Raw genomic sequence first — 26521 nt, forward strand, 5'->3', positions numbered from 1 at the left:
TTTTTTTTTTTTTTAAGTTTTTTTTTGTTTTCTGAAACTACAAGATATCTAAGCTTATTTATGCTTTTTTTACCCTACTTTCCTAATAATCCATTTTTTAAAGGAATCCTGTTTTGTGCTTTTGAGGTAGATTACTTACAAACTAAGATCTGCACACGGGGTATGTGGATTGTGGCTACTGGATGGACTCTGCCTAGGTTCTCTAGGCCATGCAGATATGCTATACCTATATTTGTAATTACTTCTGTATCTATCCATTTTGTTTTTGTTATTTAAATATAAATGCATACCGAGGTCTCTGACTCTCATCCAGTTCTACGTAAATTCATTTTACCATGGTCAGTTATTAACGTCACTCTCACCTTATCTGTTTTCTTGTTATTTGAGCCTCGGTATACATGTATAGCAGCTTCAGAACTGCTAGCATGTAGCATGTAATCCATTTTGGGTTAAATTTCTGTATACAATTTAAAACATAATCAAGATTCTTTTAAATAATATTTTTATTTATTCTTTGAGAATTTCAGACATGAATAGATTCAAAATTTGGTTTTGAAGATTATTGTTATTCAGTTGTTCTAATAATTTATTTGTAGGCTGTCTTTCTTCCCCTACATTGTTTTTGCCTCTTTTTTCAAAATTGGTTGTCCATTTTTATGTTGTTCCTTTTGGAAATTCTTCATTGTATGCTTGCGGGTCATTATGATTTATATTCAAGTCTTCAAATCAGGTAGTAATAAACTTATTTTCTTTTTTCCCTTTAAAGTTGTTTTGGCTAGTCTAAATCTTGTCTATTTCCATCCGAAATTTGAAATGAGGATATCAATTCTTGCTCACAAGCATTTATTAAGAACCCAGCTTCTGGGCGTATTCCTGTAATCCCAGCACCTGGGAGATGAGGCAGGAACACCAGGAATTCATGATTATACCTGGCTACATAATGAGTTTGAGGACAGCCTGGGCTACTTGAGCTATTGTCTCAAAAGCAAAACAAAATTACTAAAAATAAGTTTCCTAAGATAATAATTTGTGGTACATTAATCTTTAGATCAATTGGAATAATTGTCATCTTAATAAGGTTGAGTCATTTAATCCATGAAGAAATTATAACTATTTAGCTCTTCAGTTTTTCTTAGAAGTATTTTCTTGTTTGACCAATTCTTTTATTTCTGTCTTTTCTTTTCCAGTATAGAATTTTCCTTTTTAAAAATATATTTTTATTGAATTTTTATGAATTTCATACAAAACATCTTAATTATCTTTATATCCTATTCCCATCCGCACACCCCCCTGCCTTGCACACTGGATTTCATGCATTCTAATGAGTCAAGTTTGTGTACCCAGATGTCCCACAGTGCAAGTTCATCTACTGGAGTCTAGGCAGCCTATCTAGAGTCTCTTCCTTAAAGATCAACTCTCCCTCACCAAGCAGTAATCAGCTGCCAATAGTTCTTCAGCTAAGGTTGGATCCTGCTGCCCATTTCCACAGTTCTATGCTGGAATTTTGTCTGATTGAGTTTACATGGGTCTTGTGCATGCTGACACCATTGCTATATGTTCGTATGAGCAAATTCCCAGAGGCCTGGAAGAATCTGTTTCCTTATGATCATATACCAACACTGGCTCTTACAATTTTTCCAACCCCTCTTCTGCAATGGTTCCTGAGCCATGAGTGGGTGAGGTTTAATACAAGAGTCCTAGCCAGGGGCACACTCTCTGCAGCCTCTTTTCCTCTACCCTTTGGCCTGTTGTGGCCTTCTGTGAGCATTGTATTTCATTGCATGAGGAAGCTTCACTGGTGAGAGTTGAGAGATTTCATTAGTATTCTCTCTACACCCTCTTCCGCTATGTTCCACGAGCCTTAGGTGTAGCCCTTCCATTGTAGATGTGCCATTTAGGGCTGGGCATCTCTCAGACTCTTATTTCCTGTATGTGACCAGTTGTGGAATTCTGTAAGTCTCCATCTGTTGCAAAAAGAATTTTTTTTTTTTGATGAGTGGTGAATGGTATACCTGTCGGTAAATATAAGGATCCATAGTTAGCATACAGTAAGAAATTACATTTGTCTAGGGATATGATAGAGGTAAGGTTTTTCTCTAGAACCTATGACCATTCCAGCCGTGAGTATTTAGCCATTTTATGGTGCCACACATGAGTTCCCTCCCATTGAGAGGGCTTTAAATTCAGTTAGCTAGCTGTTGATTACCCCTAAGATAAAAGAGCTCCTACTACAGTAGTGGCACTCTTAGAAGTATTTTTATAATTTTCAGCACACAGATCTTATACAACTTTTGTCAGTTTATCCTTAAGTGCTTTGTTATGGATGCTATTTTAAATAATATTTCTTTTGAATTTTAGCTTTCGAAGTTTGGTTGCTAGTAAATAGATAACCTTGAGTTTTAGATAGTGAACATTTTCATAACACCTTTAAAGCTTACTAGTTCTTGCAGCTATTTTATTAATTCATTTAAAAATATTATTATTTATTATTTTTATTTTATGTGTATGAGTGTATTTCCTGCATGTGTGTAAGCATACCTGTGTTGTGCAATGACTGCATAGGTGAGAAGAGGGCGTTGGATCACCGGGAATTCATGTTTTTTTAGGCACCATGTAGGTGCGGGGATTTGAACCTGGGTCCTTTGCAAGAGCAGCCAGTGTTCTTAACCACTGAGCCATCTCTCCAGCCCTATTTTATGAATTCTTTAGGAGTTTAGACATAGAAGATCATGTTACTGTGAAAAGAGTTTATGTCTTTCTTTAAAGGGGGACTTCGATACTTCTTATGAATTTTTCTTGTCTGATTGTATTGACTATCAGCACAATGTTGAAATGAAGTAACAGAGGCAGCCACCACTGTCTTTTTCTTGGACTTAAAAGAAAAGCATTCGATAAATATGATGTTAGCAGCAAGTTTTTTCATAGATGTCTCCTTTGAGGGGCTAGAGTAAAAGAGTTCTTCCTTTGTACTTTGCTAGGGGTTAATTTTTAACTGAAAATGAATGTTAGATTTTTTCCCTTTATTTCTTAGATTGTCATTTATTTTTATTTGCCCAGTATGAATTAGGAACTTCGATAAGTATCTTTAAAATAATTATTTTAACTCCACATTCAGCCTTCCAAAATAAGCATTTCCACCTTTTAAAATTTAAGACTACAAAGGCTTTAACTCTGTCTTCCTCTTGAATATATTCATTCTAGGTTTTAATGCATCTTTATTTGGAGAGCCACAGATATGTTAAATCCTAGATATCCATATTTTTCTTTGCCTGTACCTTTTCTCCTCTTTTATTTTCCTTGAATCAGTATCTTCCTGTAGCCCCAGCTGGCATGGAACTTGCTATATATATCAGGCTGGCCTTGTTCTCAGAGAGTTATGCTTGCTTCTGCCTCCTGAGTGCTGTGATTAAAGGTGTGTGCCACCATGCCTGGCTTCCTCTATATTTCTTTAAGTGCCTCTTTTGATTTTTATAAAAAATTGATTAATATAGTGATTTGTGTTTATGCCAGCTTTGAACTGAAAATTGAATCTTCTTAGTCTTGATATGTTATCTTTTATGGATATTATATAACTTTTTAGGATTTTCATGGTTACATACATAAATACTCTTATTATTACTTCATTTTCTTGTAATATTTATGTTTACATTTGACTTTAGGATCATGTTTTTCTGATAATAACTTGGTAGGTATTATCTCCTTTTTTGATGCCTGGAAAAATTAAAGCTTTTTTAGCATTATTTTTTCTTTAAATACTTGGCAACATTCACTGATGAATCTGGATGTAAAGTGTTGATTGTGGGACAGTTTTAAAATAAAAAATTATAAACCTGATTTCATTACTAAATACAGGTACATACATATTGTTCCTTTTTATTAACATTTATTGTACAAAACAGAGATTTTGTTATGACATTTCTGTATTTGTATATAATATACTTCGATAATTTCTACTCCCTCTATAACTCTTTATAACGCTTCTTCCATGTCTCCAATAGAACCCCTTTTACTTTAGTATCCCCCCTTCCCAAATTCCACATATAAAAGAAAACATGGAACATTTGCCTGTCTGTTTCACTTAGCATAATGATCTATAGTTCCATCCATTTTTTTTTTTTTGGAAACAACATAATTTCAGTTCTTTAGGCTGAGTAAAACTCCTTTGTGTGTATATGCTACACTGTCTTTAACTTTTTATTTGTTGATGGGCACCTAAGGCTGTTTCATAGCCTAGCTATTATGAATAGTACAGTGTTAAACACGGGCATACCAGTATCTCTGTAAGTGAACTGAGTTTGAGATTTTTGGTTATTTAACCAGAAGTTGTAAAACTGGTCATGTGATAGTTCTATTTTTTATTTTTTGAAAAACCTCTATATTGATTTTGATAGTGTTTGTACTTAGTTACATTCCCATTAACAACTGAAAAGGGTTCTCTTTCCCATATGTTCTTGACAGCATTTTTTCTTCTTTTTGATATTACGTGTCCTGACAGAGGTGAGTTGGATTCACATGTGTATTTCCTTTATTGCTAAGGATATTGAGCATATTGTAAATGAATTTATTGGTTATTTGTACTTAACACTTACCTGTTTAGTTCATTTGCGAGGTTGTTGGTTGGATAATTTGATTATAGTGTTTAATATTTTGATTCCTTTTTATAATCTCAATATTAATCTTGTGTTGGATGAGTAGCTGGTAAAGATTTTCTACCATTGCGTAGACTGTCCCCTTAAATTTATTCCTTATTTTTTTAAGTGTGTGTAGAAATTATTTAAGTCAGTAAGATCCCACTTGTCAGTTTTTATGTTATTCAGAAAGTCACTTCTTATTACCTGGTAGTTGGTGTGTTTTCCTCTAGTAGGTTCATGTTTTCGGTTCTTGCATTAAGATCTTTCATCTGTTTTGAGTTTTATTTTTTATACAGGGCAAGAGTTAGGAGTTTAGATACAGTATTCTTTTGTGGATATACCATTTTCCCAACGCTATATTTTAAAGAGACTGTCTTTTAATAATATGTAATAATAATAATATGCTTCTGGAACCTTCATCAAGAATCACATGGCTATAGCTGCATGGGCCCTTTTATGAGTTTCTTTCCCATTGATCTTCATGTTTGTTTTTATACCAATACCATACTGCTTTTGTTACTATGGCTTTGTAGTATAGTGTGAAGTCACATATTATGATATTGTCAACATTGTTTTGATGTGGATTTCAATGGCTATTTGGGATCTTCTATGTTTCTGTATAAATTTAAAGATTTTTTTCTATTTGTGTGGATGTCATTGAAATTTTGTTGTGAATTCCATTGAATCTGGAGATTCAATAATTTCTATAATATGGTCATTTTAACAATATTAATTCTGCTAATTCATTAGCATGTGAGCTCCTTCCATCTTCTAGTATCTTCTTCAATTCCTTTCTGTAGTGTTGCATCTTCTCGATTAGGTATTTCAAGCTATTTTATTTTTTGAGACTCTTAGGAATGGAATTGTTTTCCTGACCTCTTTTTTTCATCAAGCTTGTTCTCATTGTATAGAAAAGTAACTGAGTTTGTATGTTGATTGTATATACTGTTGCTTTGCTGAAATTACCAAATGTTTAGGGCCTTTTAAATGTGGATCATGTCTAAAAACAGATACTTTGATGACTTCCTTCTATTTGTATCCTTTACTTTCTCTTGCTTTATTGCTGTGACTAAAATTTCAAACTTTATATTGAGTCAGAATCGAGAGAGTAGACCACTTTGACTCATTCATGTTTTAGGTGAATGCTTTTAGTTCCTCCATTCAGTGTAATATTTTGGTCTCAGTTTGCATTTATAGCATTTGTTGTGCTGAGTTATGGCTCTTCTATTCCTAATTTCTTCAGAGCTTTTGTCATGCACTGATGTTGAGTTTTGCCAAGTCTTTTTTTTTTCTTTCCTGGACTTATTTATATAATATTTGATATTTTTTTTTAGATATGGATTTATATGGATTGAATAAATAGTCCTTGGATTCCTAGGATGAAATCAACATGGCCATGGTATATGATTTTTTTAATGTGGTGCTGAATTTAGTTTGTAAATATTTTGTTGAGGATTTTGTGTTTGTGTTCATCAAAGAAATTAGCATGCAGTTTTCCTTTTTTGTTGTGCCCTTATCTCTTTGAGGCATCAGCATTGTACTGGCTTCACAGAACGAGCTATTTTATAAATAGTATGAGGAACATTGGCCTTAGTTTTTTTTAAGTTATTGTAGGTCAATATATATATATGAATATGAGAGTTCATTAAATTGGGTGGGGTCAATGAGGAGAGGTGTAGAGAGGAGAGTGTATGTCAGTACCATTAAACTATATTGTATGAAAATTGCAAAAATTCTATTAAAAGATATGGTAGATTGTAGAAATGAATCTGCCTATTCTTGAGGTAGTCATTCAAGGTTTTGTGAATAGAATTACTATTCTATTTCTTTTTTCTATAATTTTACTAGTAATCTTTGTGTGTCTATAGTTAATATACATTTTTCTTTTTAAATTTTTTTATTTATTATTTTTTTATTTTGTGTGTGTGAATGTATTGCCTGCATGTGTGTAAGTACACCTGGCTGTGCAATGCTCAGGTTTCCTCTGGAACTAGAGTTACCGATGATTGTTAGCTGCCATGTAAGTGCTGGGAATCAAACCCGGGTCCTCTGCGAAAACAGCTGGTACCACCTCTCCAGCCCCTAATATACATTTTTTTTAAAGGCTATATGTTGTGCCATTTATTTTTAGGAGGTTGTTAATCTCTGCCTTTGAATTTGAATATTTAGATCATTAATATTTCTTATAGTGTTGTTTTGGTATTCTGTTTTTGTCCCACCTTATCTTTTTTTTCTTCACTGATATGCTTTTTTCTTTTTAAAATACTTTCATACTGTTTTTCTTACCATTGCTAGTCCTTTTGAACATCTTGTTTGTACCCCTGGGCTATCTGCTATTTATCAAAAGGCATATAGAGCATGTCATATCATTCTGTCACAGCTTTAATGTTTTCTAAATATTTCTGACTGGGATTTTATGGTGATTATTTTGTCAGTCCCCCTTCTAAATTTTTATTAGCCATAATACTTATATATGAAAGATATGCATGTTGAAATTGGTATTAAATGGCTTCTTTAAAGCATCTAATGTTGGTTTCTGTGTTCTTTTAATTTCTTGATGCAAGTGACACCCTGGGCCTGGGATACTTACTCAGGAACATGTGGGGAACATCTGAGAGAAGCCAAATTGAATTCCTACTTTGTCAATATTTCTTTTGATTCTAATATTTTTAAAAACTCACAATTTCTCTACTCATTCTCTCTCAAGTAAGATTACTGGAATATATCATTCAAAAAGTGGAGAAACATTTTCCTGTATCTGACATGGAGGGAGGTCATTTCAGGCCCTTGTAATTTCTGTATGGAAGAGAATTGCATGAAGAAGAGGAAAAAATGAAAGACAAGGTTAGGCCTGATAAAGCTTTTATTTTTTTAATATCAGGTTTGAAATTGGCAAATCGTTTTAGTCTCAAGTACCTTTTAGTCTCAAGAAGTAGGGTGTGGGAAAGTGTGCAATCTGGGGAGGCCCTCCAGGCAGATTTCCAAAATAGCATTATTAACCCCAGCCTAAAATCAAGGAACAGCTTCTCCAACTTCCCCCCCTTGCTTTGTTTCTGGAGGATTTCCTTGAAGTAGCAATGTCACGGAGTGTTTTTTCTTGAAGTAGCTGGTTTCTACAAGACTTATAAATTAGGGTATTCTTGGGTATGGTGTATTCTAAGGCTGGTTCTTAAATTTTCAAAGAAGCAGAATGTGCTGCCTCCCTATTGAGTGCAGGTGCTTTCTGCCCTGTTTATTTCAGATAGTTGAATGTCTAGAGTTGTTAGGACTGATTTGTAAGCTGATGAATTATGCCAAGAACTAAATGTCTCTTGAGCACAGTGGAGCCTATAGTCTTGTCTCCATGAATATTAGGGCAGTGTGCCAACTAAAGCTGGCTTAATTCTGCCAACAGGAACCCTTTGCAGAAGGATCCATGGTAATTAACCAATTCAAAGTGCAATATTTTCCTTTCATTAATTTGGCAGAAAACAAATATCCACAGCAAAAATGTTTTTGACATTTCCATTTTCTGCTTGGAAAATAATGGATAGTTTGAGTTGCACTATGAAAGAAAACGGCTAGGATTTTTTCATGTACATTTTAAGTTCCTAACAGAAAGTGGATTACTCAATTAGCAAATTAAAAAAAATAAGTAAGAGTAACTTGGCTGCAGGGGTGACAAGCATCGATTTACATCTTGAAGTGATAGACTTGTAGGAGATTCATAGGACCTTTATTGGCTCAGACCTATTACTTCCTCCATTGTCTTTCTGTATGTGTGTGTGTGTAGAATTGTAGGTGGTGATGGCTTCACATCCTTCAATCGTGAAGTTCAAATCTGTTCCAAGTACTATACACTGTTTCTCTCTCTTCTGTTTATTCTGGGCTAAAGAAATTTTATTCAATCATCTCATTCCAACTGTTAATTTTCATTAAAAAATGTGCTTAGGGCCACCCACTTAACATCCTGAAGTGTTCATTGTTGGCAGATTTTTCCCTGGATGATTTGTAGAAGTGTATTTGTTTTTAAGATATGTTAGTCTTTATACAATTGCTCTCATTTTCAATAGTTCTTTATTTTCATTAAAATATCTTAAAATAATCATACCTTTATTAAACTCTAGTCATTGAAAACTTGTTTTTCCAGTCCAATATATTCCCTCCTACAATTTTGAGACAATCTGTGGTTATAATTTTGCCCCTATATAATCTACATATAGTAGATATATTTAGTTAGAAAAGTATTGTTTTAATTTTCTTTTGGATGTAAAGGACAGAAACTCATTTCAATTTATCCATAATTTCAAATGAAGAAAGTTATTAGGGTAACTCCTGAACCCCACATAAAAGCTTAGCTTCATGAGGACTTGGACTTGCCATCAGTGAAGTGCTTAGGGACTTGGGTGGTACTCTGTCTTCTTGTCTCTGACACTTCCTTTGTGCTCTGTGCATCTTCCCCTTCACACTTTGTAAACTTAATTCCCAGTGCTTTCAGATCCACAATACATTCATTCTCTTGCAACTGCTCTTTACTTATTCAGTTGGAGTGATGGCAAAGATAGACCAGAGTCTAGTTTCAATGCCAAAAATACTAGGAAAGAAAATGCAGAGCACCTTGAGTCATATTGCCAATCCTTGGCCAACTTATGAAGTAACCTGGAGGGCAGCATCACAAAGGCAAGCTTGGCTACTGCAGCCCACTCAGATAAACGGCAGTTTGGGGAGGTATGGATATAGCTTAGTTGGTAGAGTCCTTCCTTAGCATATATGGAGCCTTGGGTTCAGTCTCCAGCACAGCATAAACCAGGTATGGTGGCTCATGCCTGTGATTCTAGCACAGCTGGAGTTAGAAGCAGGAGAATCAAGAATTGAAGGAAATCCTTGGCTACATATGGAGTTTTAAGGAAAACAAAAATTCAGGGTTTTTAAACTGGCTAGATACCTCCAGAGATATCTAGGTATCTGCAATTTAAAAACAGGAGAACAGAAATTCTCTATAAATATGAATATGCTTATTCAATCAATGAAGATGTTTGTGTAAATGTGACAGAAACTGTGCTCATTGGTAAGAATTTAGTGGTGAATGAGGTAGGCCCAGTTCTCAGTCCTGAAGAGTTTATAGTCCAGTGAGGTAAATGGAATTTAAAAAATCAGGCCATGAGTAAAAGGTTCAATATTAAGGTGGACTTAAGAATAAGTAGCTACTTACAGGATATCACCATAAAGAGACAGAGTTTAATATTCTGTTTGAAACTTTCCCTTGTTTAGTCATGTGTTCCTTACATGAGTATTTATTTAGCATTTTTTATTATGAATCAGACACTGTTTTAGTTACTGAGGTTATTAAATAAATAGATAGGGCCCCTCTTCTTATGGACCTTATTAGATCTTTCCCACCCCAGAAGATCCTGAACTTAGGTTCAACTTTTAAAAAATGATTAATTTTTAATTTTAGTTTTTATTTTATTGTTGTTGTTTTTTTCTTCACAGTCTCCCTAGTCCCAACCCACCTGAAAGTCGCTATGTGGACCAGGCTGATCTTGAATTCACTTAGACTTGCATGCCTCTGCCTCTGTCTCTGGGATTAAAGGCTCACACCACTATGCCTGACTTTATTTTTGTTTTTAATTATGTGCATGCATGCAAGTCTGTGTGGGTTATATGCACATGAGTGCAGTTGCCCACAAAAGTCAGAAAAGGGTGTTGGATTTCCTGGAGCTAGAGTTATAGGCAGTTGTGAGCTGCTCTAGGTGGATGCTGGGAATAGAAACTGGGTCCTGTATAACAACAGTATATGCTCTTAACTGATAAATCATCTTTCCAACTCCCAAAAATTCCAACTTTAATCATGTAGCAGACTGGTGGAGCTGCAGGTTCCTAGGCCACACCTTGTCCTATCAGAGTCTTCATTTAGATCACCATCATTAATTGTTATACTTTGTGAAGACTGAGCGGTAGTGTCCTGGAGCGGAGGTTGCCTCTGTGGTTTGGGGGGCAAATTCAGCTGCAGTCTATTTTTTTTTCTTTATCTTGAAACAATTGCTAAAATTTTCTTTCGTAATAAATATACTTCAGTGTGTCTGGGAATGTGACTCAGTGGAAGAATGCATTCCTTGCATGCAGGAATGAGGCCCAGGGTTTGATCTGTAGTGCCTAAAATATTTCTTTTTATTTACATTTATTTTATGTATACGAGTGTATTGCCTGCATGTGTGTAAATACTCCTATGTCATGCAATGCCTGTGGAGGGCAGAAGAGGGTGTTGGATTTCCCTTGGAACTGGAGTTATGGATGGCTGTTAGCCGCAATGTGGGCGCTGGGACCTGAACCCAGATCCTCTGCAAGAGCATCCAGTGCTCATAACTACTGAACTGTCTCTCCAGCCCCCTAAAAATATTTCTAACTACTACATAAAAACAGAAAAATTGTATGTACTGATGTAATATTTCAATATACATATATGAGTTGTATAATGTTCAAATTATAGTAAGTGTGTGCATTTTCTCCCACATGTGTTACTCATACTCATTTGTTTACAAATTATGGCTGCTTTCATAGTATGATGGCAGACTTGAAATGTTTGGCACAGAGACTCTTTGGCACACAAAGCCTAAGGTATTTACTGTTTGAGCCTTTACATAATAAGTGTGTTGCTCCCTTTTTAGAGTTTAAACAAACTGCTTGGCATGTGTGGCAGAGATTGACTTTACTTGTTGATTATGAGCAGCTTTATGTACTGCCCAGTGTTTGAACTGTTCAGAAAATCAGTGCTTTAACACGTCTTTAATTTGTAACCTGCAATCCAAGTGAACTAGTTTGAAGATTAACAAAAAACATTAAAAGTTCAAAAGAATGAGTCAAAATTTGTGAATGATACAGTAATGAAAAATGGAGATCAGGTCTATGAGATTTAATAATGTTGTGATATTGCAATGAAATACAAGAATGGGAATAATATATAATTATTTCATTTATTTTTTTCATGAGTAATCTCACCATGTTTCCTAGGCTGGTGGGATGAAACTCATGTGCTCCCAAATCATCTTGTCATGTCCTCCCAAATAACTAGGACTGCAGGTGTCTGCTGCCACGTTGGGCTCTTTTTTTTTAATTTAAAATAAATTGCCAAGTTCTTCTGAGGCAAAATTGTCATTTATTGGAACTATCTTTTGAACATTGTCTGGGCTTATACATTTGCATGTACAACCTGAGGAAACTCAACTTAGGCAAAAATCTTTTGCCAGGGAGAACATACCAGCAGTGGATCTGGAAGGAGGATCTAGGCCTTCTGACTAAACTGATTACATTTCGCTTAAGCATGAGAAGTCTGTGATTAAGACACAATCAGATTCAGTTGTCTGGTTAAGGCTACTCTTACTTCCAAGATAATGCCTTAAATGTGTCGCTTATGGAGGAAAAGAATTCTGTATTTTTACATGGCAGAGGATGCAAGGACAAGAGAGCTACATTGTTTGTGAAACTGTTCCTCTGAAGTAATAATCAGAATTACAAGTCCTTGTTATTTAGTCGTCTCTTAATCCCATCATATTGCCTTTTACATTTCAACTACTGAAATTTGGAGGAGACCCATTCAAACCATAGCAGCATCTTGGAGCAAATCTTACTCACTGCCTACCCCAAGAGGACTAAAACTGCATTGCACAAAATCTGCAGGAAGAGATAGACAAAGAAATACTGCCAAACTAGAGGTGTTCCATATATTGGACCTTTCTCACATTTATCCCAGCATACATAAACCAATTCTAATTGCTCATCCAGCAATTTTACTATTTGAAACCAAAGATTGTTATTCTCCAAGGGAACATAATACAGAATCAAAGTTATCTACATTTGATTATCACTGTGCTCAATACATAATAGTAAACAATTCTAGATGTCAAAGAACCAAGGAAAATGTGACTTCTTGTCGAGAGAAAAATAAAAGCGGACCTTGAGATGGCCTAGGTGCTGATTTTAGTGGACAAAGGTTTATGTATAAACGCTTATACAAGGACTTAAAGAAAAAAGACACACAATAGATAAATTATGATATTAATAAATGAACAGGCATACAATCAAGGCTGAAAAATAGAAATGATTAATGTAAAAATTCTTTAACCGGAAAGTGTAATAACTAGAATTTATTGGACTCACCCCTGTAGTAAGATGTTAAGAAAAAGTTAATTTTATGCATATCAATAAAATGTATTCAATCTGAATAATCTATGGATAAAAGGTTGCATAAGATTAAATAATGATTCAGGAACCTGAACAGCCACATCTGACATCTGATGTTTCTGTATATGTGTAACTGGAGTTACAGCAGGAGAGGACCAAGAGAATGGAGAATATAAAGTTCTTAACATTAGGTTGAAAATGTACCATTTTAAAGTAAGAAAATGTCAAGCTCAGCAAGTCCCAAACAGAGTAAATAGACTATAAAGTCTGTATGTAGAGTACAATGTACATGATCAAATTGCTGAAATAGCTATAGCCAGCATGGTAATAATGAAAACAATATTAAGAGACTTTAAATTATCCTGCCATCATTCAGAAAGGAGTTATCAGTGCTGTCTAACTAACTTTGGAATTTTAAAATACTCAGTGATTAATTCTTTCTGCATGTGCAGGTCCATTTAAGAATCATTTTATTTTTCAAAACAAAATTTGCCCATGATCTTATGGCTCTTGATTATCTTTTTATGTTTCTATTTTATTTGCTTTTTATATAAGCAATAGAGTATCATTTAAAAGCATAATTTTTCTTAAGAAAGCATATTAATGTTTTATAATAATGAATTATTATCATCATTATTATTATTGAGACAAGGTCTTGCTATGTAGTCCAGGCTGAGTTTGAACTTACAATGATCCTCTTGCCTCTGCCTCCCAGCCACTGGGATAACAGATATGAACACTATGTGTGACTATGGCTGTTAGTTCATAAAATAAACCCTAAAATGTAGTTAGTATCTCTAATTTTTATGTTAAATTAAATTGGGCCTAATATATATTTTGTGAGAAATGCTCATGGTAAATACAGTGTATATAATATATTATATATAATTAAATGTATATATACATTTGAAGATATACCAATTACAGACAAGAAATTCACATAATTGCAGAGCATGAAAATTGCTTCTGCTTTTACATCTGTATTATGAAGCCTGAATATATAATTTCTATCTCAATTAATAAGACATTCAGTTATGTATTAGAATGTCTGAATTGTTGATGTTTATCACTTTTCCCCATATTTAAGATTGTCATGCTAAAAAGTTTCCAGGGACACTTATGTGTATTTAATTTTTTCCTCATTCATATGGTATTTGAATGAAATGAAATTGAAGTGATTTTGCACCTGAAGTTCATCAAAGACAGCCTCCTGTTTCTTTTTTATTCAGAGATTTTTATCAGAGGAATGTAGACTGGAATCTGCAATGGTTCACAAAATCCCAAAGTGGTAAGTGAGACCAATTAAGTCTTTTCTTACCAATATTTAATTGTAATTTTTCTCTGTAGTTCTTAACTGAAATATTTAAAATGAAAAATCACATTAATTCCAGGGTTCCTTTCATTTAATAGCAGCTTTCTTTGATCTGTTTATCCATCTGATAACTTTGTAGTCTGGTTATTAGAAGTTCTGTATTTGTATCCTAGGGGCTTTGATTTATTTGGGACCTGGAATAAGATCCAAGAATAAAGGGAAGCTGAGTAGACCTGAGGCTCTCTTCATGGTGTCTACATTTGCCTCATATGTTTGAAACCAAACAGCACAAATCCCAAAGTTGATGGGTGGCCCTAGTTGATTTTGTTAGATTTTCCTGTTTTTACCATACCAAGTCCAAGAATTGTAACTCAGACTCATTCATTAAATCTGGGACTGAGATTGATGAGGTGGATGATGAATCTAAAAACATTTACAAGTTTGAAAAATAAATCCTCCTAAATACTATCTATGGTTTTGGATACATAAATCATTGATAGAGAACATGTCTAGCATGCAGAAAGCTCTCAGTTTGATTCTTAGCACTACACACACACACACACACACACACACACACACACACACACAGAAATGTTATAAAGTCCTACATGAATTTTTAAAAATCTTAATGGCATCTTCAGCATTTTTGTAAATTTTCCTTTGTGTGAAGTTTTTGTTGCAAGTAATTAAAAAATAATAATTTAAAATTTTCTTTGGTGTTTTGAACCTCAGTTGGTATAGTATTTATAATGTAAATCAAGCTGGCTTTCAACTCAGTGAAATTGTATGTTACCCCAGGTAACAGTGTTGGGATTGTAGGATGCCACCATGACCTACTTAAAGGTATTAAGTTTAAGCAGCTAGAATCCATCTGTTGTATATCTGGTCTTGAAAATGTGTATTGAGTTCGTCCCAATGTGAATTCATGAGAAGCTTCAGAGTTGGAAAAGGACTTTGCACTGTCTGGGAGAATGATATTGAAGAAACAACTTAAAACAAGCAAAAATAACACATGAATTTAAGCCAGTAACAAAACGTTTTTAGCTCATGTGTCACATGAACACTTTTAAAAGTCCAAACAGTGTGTCTTTGGGAATGATCCAGCAATTTAGAGACTTTGTTTTGACTTTCTGCTGTTGGCCTCATTCTAATGGTCCTGATATATGGCTTAAAAACTCATAAGGCTAATTATTTTCATATTTGCTTGTGCTTGGATAAAGAATATTTATCTATGATATTCAACAAATGGCCTGCTATTTATTATGGTTCAATCTGTACAGATCATATTTCAACCTCAGATCTGTTGTATTTGGATTGTGTTTCCCATCCTAGGAAACAAAGGTGAAGTTAATTTCTTTGGAACTTTTGAACCTCAAATGAAAGTCATTGTCTTCTGAGAAAAGTAAAAAGTAAAGATAAGGGCAGGAAATTAGCATACATTACACACACCATCATTCTTTGCATGCATCCATAGCTTTACGTGCTTTCATATTTTCCTGAAGTCTTTATTTTCTCTCACTCCTGCCACCTGTTCCTATCCAATCCCCCACAATACGGAAAACACTATTGTCTATGCGAACCTTTATTGTAAACAATAAACCTGTGTTTTTTTCTTTATCAACTGTTTGCTTTTTGGTTTGTTAGGTAATACTTGAAATTTCATCAGAAAGTAAATCATTTGCCAGGTGGCTGTGTGAGAACTCATTTCAAAATTACAAAGTGAAAAATAAAACAAAGAAAAGAAATCATTCTGGATTATATTTTATTTTCAATAAGGTATAATTTTATGATCAGCTGGTTTATACCAAACAAGAATTCTGCCTTGAATAAGTTAGTTATGGTGGTAATATATTTTAAAATTAAGCACAATTTAATCAACAATATTTATGAAATGCTGACATATGTAAAACATGAAACTATAAAGTTCAGTAGCCTGAGATTATGAATTTTAGTTTAAGTTTTATCACATGAACGTAATATAATATAAAAGGATTTTAGAGGGCATTTAATGCATCATCCTAACACCCTTCCTAGTAAGCTTGGCAAGACAAATTGATTAGTGAGAATGCAATGTTTTTATTAGGAAGCTCACATTACTTTGTGCCTGGGAAACAGTAAATATTCAAGACGTGATTCAATGTTTAGTCTGAACTGTGGTTAGAATAATTTTTATCTTTTGCATATTTAGACAAAACAATATATGCATTTATAACTTCTACCCTGTAGAAACATATTTCACTTCTCACACAATAGCTTTTAGATGTGCAAGGACAGTTATGTGTGCTACTGTTTTATCCTCTTGTCACCAAAGCATGCAAACATTTCTTATGTATGATTGTATTACCAGATACATTCACTGTTCACTTTGCTCTCTTAGTTTTCACATAAGCTAAAGATGTTCATAGACATAACCACCATAGCCTTAATATGACCTTTGTTCCAAATACAATGCTTTGAGAGAGGTATCCTTTTGAAAAATCATTTGAGTTGATATATATATATAACAAATATAGAATATAGAAAATATGCAATTTTATAATATTCAATTCAGTTTTTTCAGTTAAAGTTTATATTTATGTAATACTATTATAGTCAATTTGCTGATTCTTTTCATATTTTTTAGATAGGATATAAACTAATGGCTTTCATTATGACATTTTCATAAATACTTTGTTCTTATTTGTCCCCCTCCCTCACTGCCATCCCCCATCCATCCTTATCCTCAGCTTTAGTTGGTTCCATTCTTTCTCCCCCTTAGAATATCCCTTTATGCTTTCATGCCGCATGTATTCTCCACCCCCCGTCTTCTTGCCCTTCTCTACCCTCCCTTAAGACTCTTTCTAGTTTCATGATACACCCCCATATATATGTACAGATGCATACAAATTTAAGTCCAGGTTCTTTATGTAAGAGAAAATGTGGTATTTGGTTTTTCTGAATCTGGTTTGTTTTGCTTAATAGAAACATACACTTCAGTTGCATTCATTTTTCTGTAGATGTCATCATTTCATTTTTCTTTATGGTTGTGTGTATGTGCTGTTTTCTTTATCCATTCATTTGTTCATGGACATCTAGACTAGTTCTATTTCTTAGCTACTGTAAATAGTGTAGAAATAAATGTAGGTGTGCAAGTGTTTCTTTGGTAGAATATATCCCCCCTGTGGTATACACCAGATATAGAATATTTCTGTACTCCCAAAGTTACTTTGTTACTCTAAGTAGTATCATGCCCTCCCCTGCTCCCCAACTCCATCAAATACCGATCTCTATTTCTATGAATTGCTTTTTGCTTTCTAATATTTCATATAAATAGAATCATACATTGTATCCAGTCATACCTTAGAGAAAGCATGGGTTTGATTCCAGACTACTTCAGTAATGCAGATATTTCAAGGAAGTGTTACGTGAATTGTGTATATGTGTATTCAGTCTATTAATTGTCAATAGGATTATATAAATTACATCGTATGAAATTCTCAAAGAAGTAATAAAAATAATATATAACAATAATTTATGGGGCTGGAGAGGTGGCTCAGTGGTTAAGAACACTGGTTGTTCTTGCAGAAGACCTGGGTTCGAATCCCAGCACCCACCTGACAGCTAACAACTGTCTGTAACTCCAGTTCCAGGGAATCCAATGGCCTCTTCTGACCTCCGCAGGCATTGCATGACACGGGCGCAGTTACCTACATGTAGGCAATACACACATACACATAAAATAAAAATAACAAAATTAAAAAAATAATTTATTACTAACAGTTGTCTAAGCTATTGGAAAAATGTGACAGGTTGACTTGCTCCACGCAAAGTGGTAAATCATATATTATATAAAAAGTGCAGCAGAGGAGATTACAGCACAATAGGACAAAAATAGTTTTTTGGGTCTATCTTTAAAAAAAAAAATCATTATAGGGCTGGAGAGATGACCCAGCTTTTAAGAGCACTGGTTGCTCTTGCGGAGGACGTGGGTTTGATTCCTAGCACCTGTGTGGTAGCTAATAACCGTCTGTAACTCCAGTTCCAGGGGAATCCAACACCTTCTTTTGACCTCCACGGGCATTGCACAAACACCGATGTAATTACACACACGCGGGCAATACACTCATACACATAAAATAAAAATATTTAAAAATTAACCATTTCATTGTTGAAATTCATCCATAGTATTTATGCATTGATATTTTTATTCCCCATCCACTTATTTATAGACATTGGCTTTTGAAATATTATTTTAAAAAATGTTTTTGCCTGTTTTGAGCAAAACTACCATGAACATTTGTTTGGACCAGTTTTTTCTTTCTTCTTTCTTATCTTTTCTTAGTCATTCATTCATTCATTCATTCATTCATTCATTCATTTGTTTTTACAATATGTTTTTATTGAATACTTGTGCATTCCAGATATACATCTTAATCATATTTACTCCCCTCTCTGCACCTCTCTATAGCCCCCCACACCTTATTTCATGCATTCTGTTATATATGTTAAGGCTGTTGACTCAGGTTTGTGTCCCCAGATGTCCCTCGGTATGAGTTCATCCACTGGAGCCTGGCAGCTACCAGAGTTCCTCAGCTAAGGTTGGGGCCTCTTACTCATTTACCCAGTTCTTTGCTGAGTTTTATTTGGTTTGAATTTGCATGGGTCTTGTGCATGCTGTCACAATCACTGTAAGTTCATATGAACAAGTTCCCAGCTGCCTGAAAACCTCTTGTTTCTTTGTGGTCATCTACCACCCCTTACTCTTACAGTATTACTGTCCCTCTTCTGCAATGGGTCCCTGATCCCTAAGTGGCTGAGGTTTAATATAGGCGATATATCCAGGGACACGTACTTTGTAATCTTATTCTCTACATTTTGGCCAATTGTGACTTTCTGTGTTAATCACCCTCTGTTGCATGATTCACTGGTGAGAGTTGAGAGATGCATTAATATTCTTTCTATCCCTGTTCCACTATGTTCCCTGAGCCTTAGTTATACAGGTTACATTGTAGGTATGTCACATAGGGCTGGGCACCTCATAGACACTTATTCTCTGTATTTTCCCAGTTGTGGAATTCTGTAATGGTCTTTATCTGTTGCAAAAAGAAGCTTCTTTGATGAGTGATGAGAAGTACACTTATCTGTAAATATAAGGATACATAGTGTAGTTAGAATACTTTAAGAAATTATTTTGCTCTAGGAATGTGACAAAAATAGGCTTTTCTTGGGACTGGAGAAATGGCTCAGCAGTTAAGAGCACTGGCTACTTTTGCAGAGGACCTGGGTTCAGTTCCCTGAACCCACGTGAGAGCTAACAACTGTAAATATCTCAAGTTACAGGAGATTCTATGGCCTCTTCTGACCTCCGTGGGCCTTGTACAACATACATGCAGGTAATACACTCATACACCTAAAATAAAAACAATAAATAAAAAATATAGGTTTTTCTTTAGGATCTATGACCTCTAGTCATGTGTTTACATGTTTACGGTACCACACACGAGTTCCCTCCAATTGCATGGGCCTTAAGTCCAATTAGGCAGCTATTGATTACTCTCAAGATAAAAGTGCCACTATTGCACCAATAGAGATGATTTCCTCTTTTGGTCACTGTTGTGGTTCATAGACTTACAGCTGGATTGGGATCGTTGGACTTTAGGTACATTGTATTTAGGATAAATAACTAAGAGGCAGAAAAGAGAGAAAATGTATTACAAAGAGATGTGAAAAGAAACCAGCATCACTTTATCAGGGTTACTTTCCATAGTTAACCTGTTAAATAGCAAGAAGCCTCTTTACAGCTATGTAATAAGCAAGCCCTCCCCACCTTGATTTTTATATCTATAAAATAGAGATAATAGTGGGAGGTATATCACTGGCTTTATTGGATGACCAAATAAATTCATATAGATTTAGGACTTGAGATGTTGACAGAACTTCTAGTAGTAGAAGCCTATGAATATAAAATAAAGTGACATAAAATCCCTGTCCTACACTTTCAGCACTGCTTTTATTAAATATACTAGCAAATTTTGATAGTAGTTATGCCTGTGGAGTTTGGTGTGTAATGATTTAAGTGTTCCCTTTTGATTTTAATGTTACACATTTAAGATTATATATGAAATGAGGGTACTCAGCTCTTTAGACAGTAATGTCTAACAATGTGTTTAATAGGACTTTCAGCTCCAGTTTTATTAGTAGTTTCCTCTACTTGGTTTTAACCTAGTCCTCAAGGCTTGGTAAGCTTTGGGTTTAAAACACATAGAAATCACTTAACATGGTGGTCAGGGTAGTTCTTCAGAAGTTCATTCATTTCTTATTTTGCTGTTAATTGTACCTTTGTTAATTTTCTATTCAGTGTTTTGGCTCAGCCTGAGGGGGATAGCCAAGCTAGAGTCAGGAGGTACTGTGGTGATAATTCATTGTCTTCTTGTTTTTGATGGCACATAGTAGAAATCTGCTGCCTGAAGTTTCTCAAATATCATTACTCCTAGATCAGTTTTGATGTAGCCATAGAACTTCATAGATAGGAAGGATCTGTATATGCTGGTTTAGGTCTGACCCCAGGATATTTTGGTTGTGCAGATCAGGATTTAAGTGGACAAATATTGCTTGACTTGTTGGTCATCTGACAAAAAGAACCAGAAATGAAAGGAAGTAAAGGAAGGACTGGGACTGATAAAGAACCTTTGGAAGAATTCAGTGGGTTATAGAAATAATTACTGATTTTGGGAAGAAACCCACCTCCTTCAGCTTACTTAGCCTCCTGTCTATATGAGGCATATATAAAATATATATGCATATATGTGCGTGTGTGTGTGTGTATGTGTGTGTGTTTGTGTGTATCATTCCTAATGACATCTGAAAGACTCTGAAATCTTTCCTTAAGTTTTGGGGAACATAGAAGTTAAGTTCTTCCTCATTTACTTGGTAAAGTAACCTCAGAAATGTCTTAGCCTTTGTCATATCTTTTACTTACAAGATAAAATTAAGAATAAAATATCTCTACTGTTATAAATAAAACATAAGAATAAAAAATGTTAGAAAAAAATTTTATGTGAAAGTACTATGTAAATGGTAAAGCTCTAGCTAAATAATTGGTGATGATGATATTGAGAACTGCAGTCAGCCTTCAAAGCTGCCTTGGCTTTCTGAATTTAATTTGAGCTTCCATTTTTACCTTCTGTCCTGTTCAGTAGGAACTAGATGCAGTGAATTACATATTATTTTATTAGTACTTAACCATTGCTTCTGTAGACTTCTATTTCAAGTGTCAAAAGCTGTTGGTTGGTATGTTTCTGGCAGAAAAACTAGAAGGCAAATACGTGATGAGAGTTTTAATCTGCTGGTTGACTGAAGGATAAGTGGAGATCAGGAGGTAGCTGGGGACACTGAGTGCTCTGGGTCTCCACATGCTTTCTGCTTTCTCTAGCTGGTCTCTCTCATTACTTTTATGTGCCATAATGACAAACTTCCTCATATCTTATAATTTGAAGCAAAGAGAAATGTGTTTTTTTAAGTGCAAGGGTTGTGGGTAAACTTTTAGTTATTACATGTGTAGTAAGCATAAACCTGTACTTAGGTTACAAATAGTTTTTTTCTTAAACTATGAAAATTTGAGCTACTTAGTAAAAATCCATCTGTCAAGCATGTAAGAAACAAGTGAGATTTCTTTCAATTAAAAGAAAAAAAAATAATGTAAACACCTGGAAACTGTGGTTATCTGCATAAGACACAAGACCTGTACATTATCAGGCCCTTTATCATTTCATCAAGTGGCCCCACCCCTCCCTGAGGGACAGTTGGCAGTTACAGTTGTTGGGGGAGGGGATATGTCATTTTTATCAAATAACAATATAGCCCACTGACAAGTTGACCTTCTTCCGTAAATAACCTCCCACAGAAGCTCAGCCAAGAAACTAAATTCATTGGGTCACACACAAAGAAGAAATGAAAGTGGGAGGGAGACTTGGGAAGAAGAGTTTCCATTGGAAATGTAGGGAGACTAGGGAAGGTGATAAGGAGCAAAAGCCACAAATTGTGTGTGTGTGTGTGTGTGTGTGTGTGTGTCTGTATGAATCTGTCAGACAATGAAGAAACTTAAAAAGAAAAACCCAAACTTGTCCTTTTGATACCTAGAAGAAATTATAAAATATGTCAATTTGGTATTCTTTATAATTGGATAGTATAGCATCTATTTGGGAGCTTTTAATAATGTATGCAGTGATAGAAGCATTCATGTCGCATAAAAGAAATGCTAAATGTGTTCCACATTTATTTTGTTGTTTTCTTAGGCCAAATGAAAATTGCTCAGGTGCTGTATTACTCAGTGCTATTTTTGGCCATTTAAAAACAAATTTAGAAATATATGTAGTACTCAAATCCATAAACTCCTTGAATGGAACAGGTAATAAAGAATAATTTAAGGCAGCAGGACAGAACTAACACGGAACTTCTCTATCACTTGAAATTCTGGGTTACTACATTTCTTGGTTGATCCCAAAACATTCCATTTAATACATAATTCTTCATTGACTCATTGTTTCTTGCTTTGAAAAGAAAGTGCCCCAGTTTTGTTTTGACACTGACTTTCCAGTAAGTAACTTTATTGTTCTGTGATAATATCCTATTTTAATTCATGTCACTACATTAATAAATCCAAGTTGAATCTTGACTACAAGCTTCAGGTAATTATAAATCAATTCTGTGTAGTAGTGGTTGTTACTTCTGGAGCTCTTACATTATATCAGGCTTATTTCTAAGCCCATATAAGGCAGTGATTTTTCAGTCCTTACAGATAGCTAAGGATGTAGGAGTTACTGATTCTCAATTTTGTAGTTGAAAACAAAGGCTGTAATAGTTAAATAACTTCTTAATTATAATGGCCACTAGTGGTAGGGAAGCCACAGTGAGTCCAGGCAAGGAGGATGCAAAATTTAGCACTCCTAATCATCATGCTGTGTGGATGAATGCAGATAAGTTACGTATGACATGCAGAACTCCTGTTAATCTAAAGACTAAATTGTGCACACCTATTTTATAAAATCTATATCTGTGTTTATCAGATGAAAATAGGAATTTGAAGCATTCAGATATTAATATTATATAGCTTCTCTAGCACAGATTGCTCATTTAAAAAAATATTTACTATTTTAGGATGGAACTAGAAACTGTTATACTAAGTGAAGTAACACAGACTTAGAAAAATAAAGGACGTATGTTCTCCCTCATATGTGGATCTTAGCACCAAATCCTGATAAGTGAGTATGTATCCAGACATACAAGGATAATGGAAAGAAACCAGGGAGGTAAAGGAAAAGAAAGAATCTGAAAGAGAACAACAGTAGGAAACAGGACCTAATAAGGGAGATATGGATAAAAATGGGGTTATTTTAAGGGGAGGGGGGAGAGAGGGTTATACAAGGAACCTCAGGGATAAAGGGAAAGAAAGAGCTCAAGAGAGGCAGGACCATAGGAGAAGGGCATTATTAAGGGAGAAATGGGAAAAATGGGGACACTTTAAAACCATGATGGAAGGGTTAGACAATGAGAGATAAATAATGCCTAGCTAGTTTTAAAAAAAACAGAGGGGGGGGGCAGACGTGGTGGTGCACGCCTTTAATCCCAGCACTCGGGAGGCAGAGGCAGGCGGATCTCTGTGAGTTCAAGCCAGCCTGGTCTACATAGTGAGTTCCAGGACAGCTGGGGCTACAGAGCCCCAAAAAAACCAAAAAAAAAAAAAAAACCATCAGAGAGAACCATATTAATCGAACAACCTACTGACAAATTATACATACAACTAGCTCAAGGAATATAATACATGTCTAGGCAAGGTTTGTCTGAGGATGTTTGGTCTTTGCCCAAGCTTTATCTACATGGCACATGGTAATTAAAAGTACCAGACTGGTGGAACTAACCTTCTTGGATGTCTAACAGCCATACTTTGAGGCCTATACTAATTTGGTCAGAGGGACATAAAGGACAATTTTTGCTCCTTGTCCTCCTAGGTCAACTAAGATCCAGGGACTATGAGCTTCTCTCAAAATGTCCTGTGACTATGGTGCATCACCTGTCCTCTTGATCTAGGAGGCCATGGAGACCCCCACCAAATGGACTTGAACCAGTGTCCAGCCTACAAAGAGGAAGGTCAACACAGAGGAAACATTTCCTCCATGCTTCCAAGTGAAGGCAGCCATGGTTGAGTAGGACCTTTGACTTACTGTCACATAGATGGAACTGGTAAAATTCAGCAGCCCCTGGCTCCTGTGTGACCACTGAGGAACAGATCCTCAAACGGCCTTAGAGTAAAACTAAATTGGTTTATCTGGGCCAACTGTATGATATTATGCACCCAAAAGGAAAGTATAACCAAAGATTAAAGGGATCAATATAATTCTTTAAGAGTCCATGTGTATAGCTAAAAGCTACATAACAAGAACTAATGCCAGACAGGAGATACCTTCCTTTGAGTTCTTGGCCAGGGTGGCCCAAGAGACTCCCAGACAGTAACCCAGCATAGAACTGGGAAAATGAACAGCAGACCCCAATCTTATCTAAAGGAATATTGGCAACTGATTGCTGCTAGATGAGGAAGAGCTGATCTTCCTAAAACAAGAAACTCTAGATAGGCTGACTAGATTCAGCAGATGGACAAGCACTGGAGAATGGCTGGGGGCACAGACAATACAGTGAACAGTAACAGGGATGAGAGAGTATATGGGCTTCAGTGAGTGGGAGGGGAAACTATGGGAAGGTGCTGTTTGGGATGTGGGTATAAAGATGAATAAGATGGTTTGGGATGTTCTCTATGAAATACACACACACACACACACACACACACACATCAACGAATGAAAAACAAGTGAGTTAAAAAATATTTACTATTTTTAATGATAATAATATTATTAAACAAATCACATGTTCCTTTTAAATTTTTTTTCAATAAATATTTTGGCTTTACTAACTTCAAGAAATAGTCTTAAGAGTCTTCTAATTTTAATATTTTATAAAATTTTATCGATTTTTAAAATTTAGTCCTAATTCCTGATTTTTCTCACTCAGCAAAAATTGTTTGATTCTTAATTCTTTTTTGTTGTTCATTTTTATGAAGGGGTTTCTGCCTTTCACAAATTAGAGTATGTTTTAATTTTCATTTCATACTAACTTCAAGAAATAGTCTTAAGAGTCTTCTAATTTTAATATTTTATAAAATTTTATCGATTTTTAAAATTTAGTCCTAATTCCTGATTTTTCTCACTCAGCAAAAATTGTTTGATTCTTAATTCTTTTTTGTTGTTCATTTTTATGAAGGGGTTTCTGCCTTTCACAAATTAGAGTATGTTTTAATTTTCATTTCAAAAATTTTAGCTCCCCTTTTTATTTCTTCTTTCACTGTTATCTAATTAGTAATATGTTGTTTATTTCCCACATAACTGGTGGTTCTTTTTCTGCATTCTCCTTGTGGTACTAATTAAACTCAGGGCCTTGCTCACACTAGACCAGCTCTCTGTGCTGTGCCATATTGTCGACCCTGGTTTTGCCTTTTCATTTAGTGAGATTAGGCAACTTATTTTCTAAGATTTAAACTCTTAGATTTTTTTTGAGATTATGGTCTATCTTGATAAGTATTCTGCCTGTTCTTGAGAAGGTGTGTGGTCTGGTTGAATAAAGTATCCTATAAATGGCAATAGGATAGGCCAAGTTGATTCAGATTGTCCAATCTTTTGAAGAGTGTATCTGTCTTTACTGATTTTTTGAGTACATGAATTTTGAAAGAAGGTGTTTCCATTTATGATCTCCATTTATGATATCATATTTTACTTTTTTTTAAACTTAGGTTTTGCTTTATTTTGGAATTCTGATAAGAGGCACATAAACATTTATGATTTCTATTTTTTCTTCATAAGTTAATTCCTTAAGAGTGCCATTCTCAGGGGTGGGTGTGGTGGCACACACTTTAATCCCAGTACTCAGGAGGCAGAGGCAGGAGGACCTCTGTAAGTTCGAGGCCAGCCTGGTCTACGTAGTGAGTTTGAGGCCAGCTGGGGCCACATCATGAGACCCTGTCTCAAAAAAGACATTCTCATAAATGTTGAGAATTTCAAATATGAAACAATTTTTCTCATTACTTTGGAAATACATAACAGTTTATAAATGAGTGAGTATGACAAGAACTGTGTTTACCGTTAGGTGTATTTCCACATGCCCTGCTGTTGGCTTTTACTACAGAGACTTAGAAGAAATACTTGATTTTTCGAAAGCTGAGTGTTCATTTCAGTGAAGTAGAGAATAATATACGTTGTAAATGATTGTTGTTAATTAACTTGTCAATTTTTCTAGCAGCTATGTGATAGGTTTTCAATAAATGTTTTGTTTGGACTTAGGATTTTAAATGGTAGTCTCTGTTGCCCAGTCTAGCCTGGAACTCCCTCTGTAGCTG

The 26521-nt window shown here is 34.9% G+C and overlaps 1 protein-coding gene across 4 annotated transcripts in view; it reads left to right on the top strand.

Moving 5' to 3' along the window:
* Rfx3 (regulatory factor X3) overlaps positions 1 to 26521 on the top strand; it is a 349065-nt gene that overhangs the window by 97599 nt on the left and 224945 nt on the right. The window contains exon 2 of one of the 4 annotated variants that reach the window (XM_029567638.1): positions 14021 to 14079. The exons of the other annotated variants lie outside the window; for them this stretch is intronic. The gene's annotated coding sequence lies outside the window, so the exon portion shown is untranslated. The remainder of the gene's footprint in view (positions 1 to 14020; positions 14080 to 26521) is intronic. 4 annotated transcript variants of the gene reach the window in all.

The sequence above is a fragment of the Nannospalax galili genome, unplaced genomic scaffold (assembly GCF_000622305.1).
Source record: "Nannospalax galili isolate Female #2095 unplaced genomic scaffold, S.galili_v1.0 scaffold241, whole genome shotgun sequence".
In the NCBI taxonomy this organism is placed as follows: Eukaryota; Metazoa; Chordata; class Mammalia; order Rodentia; family Spalacidae; genus Nannospalax; species Nannospalax galili.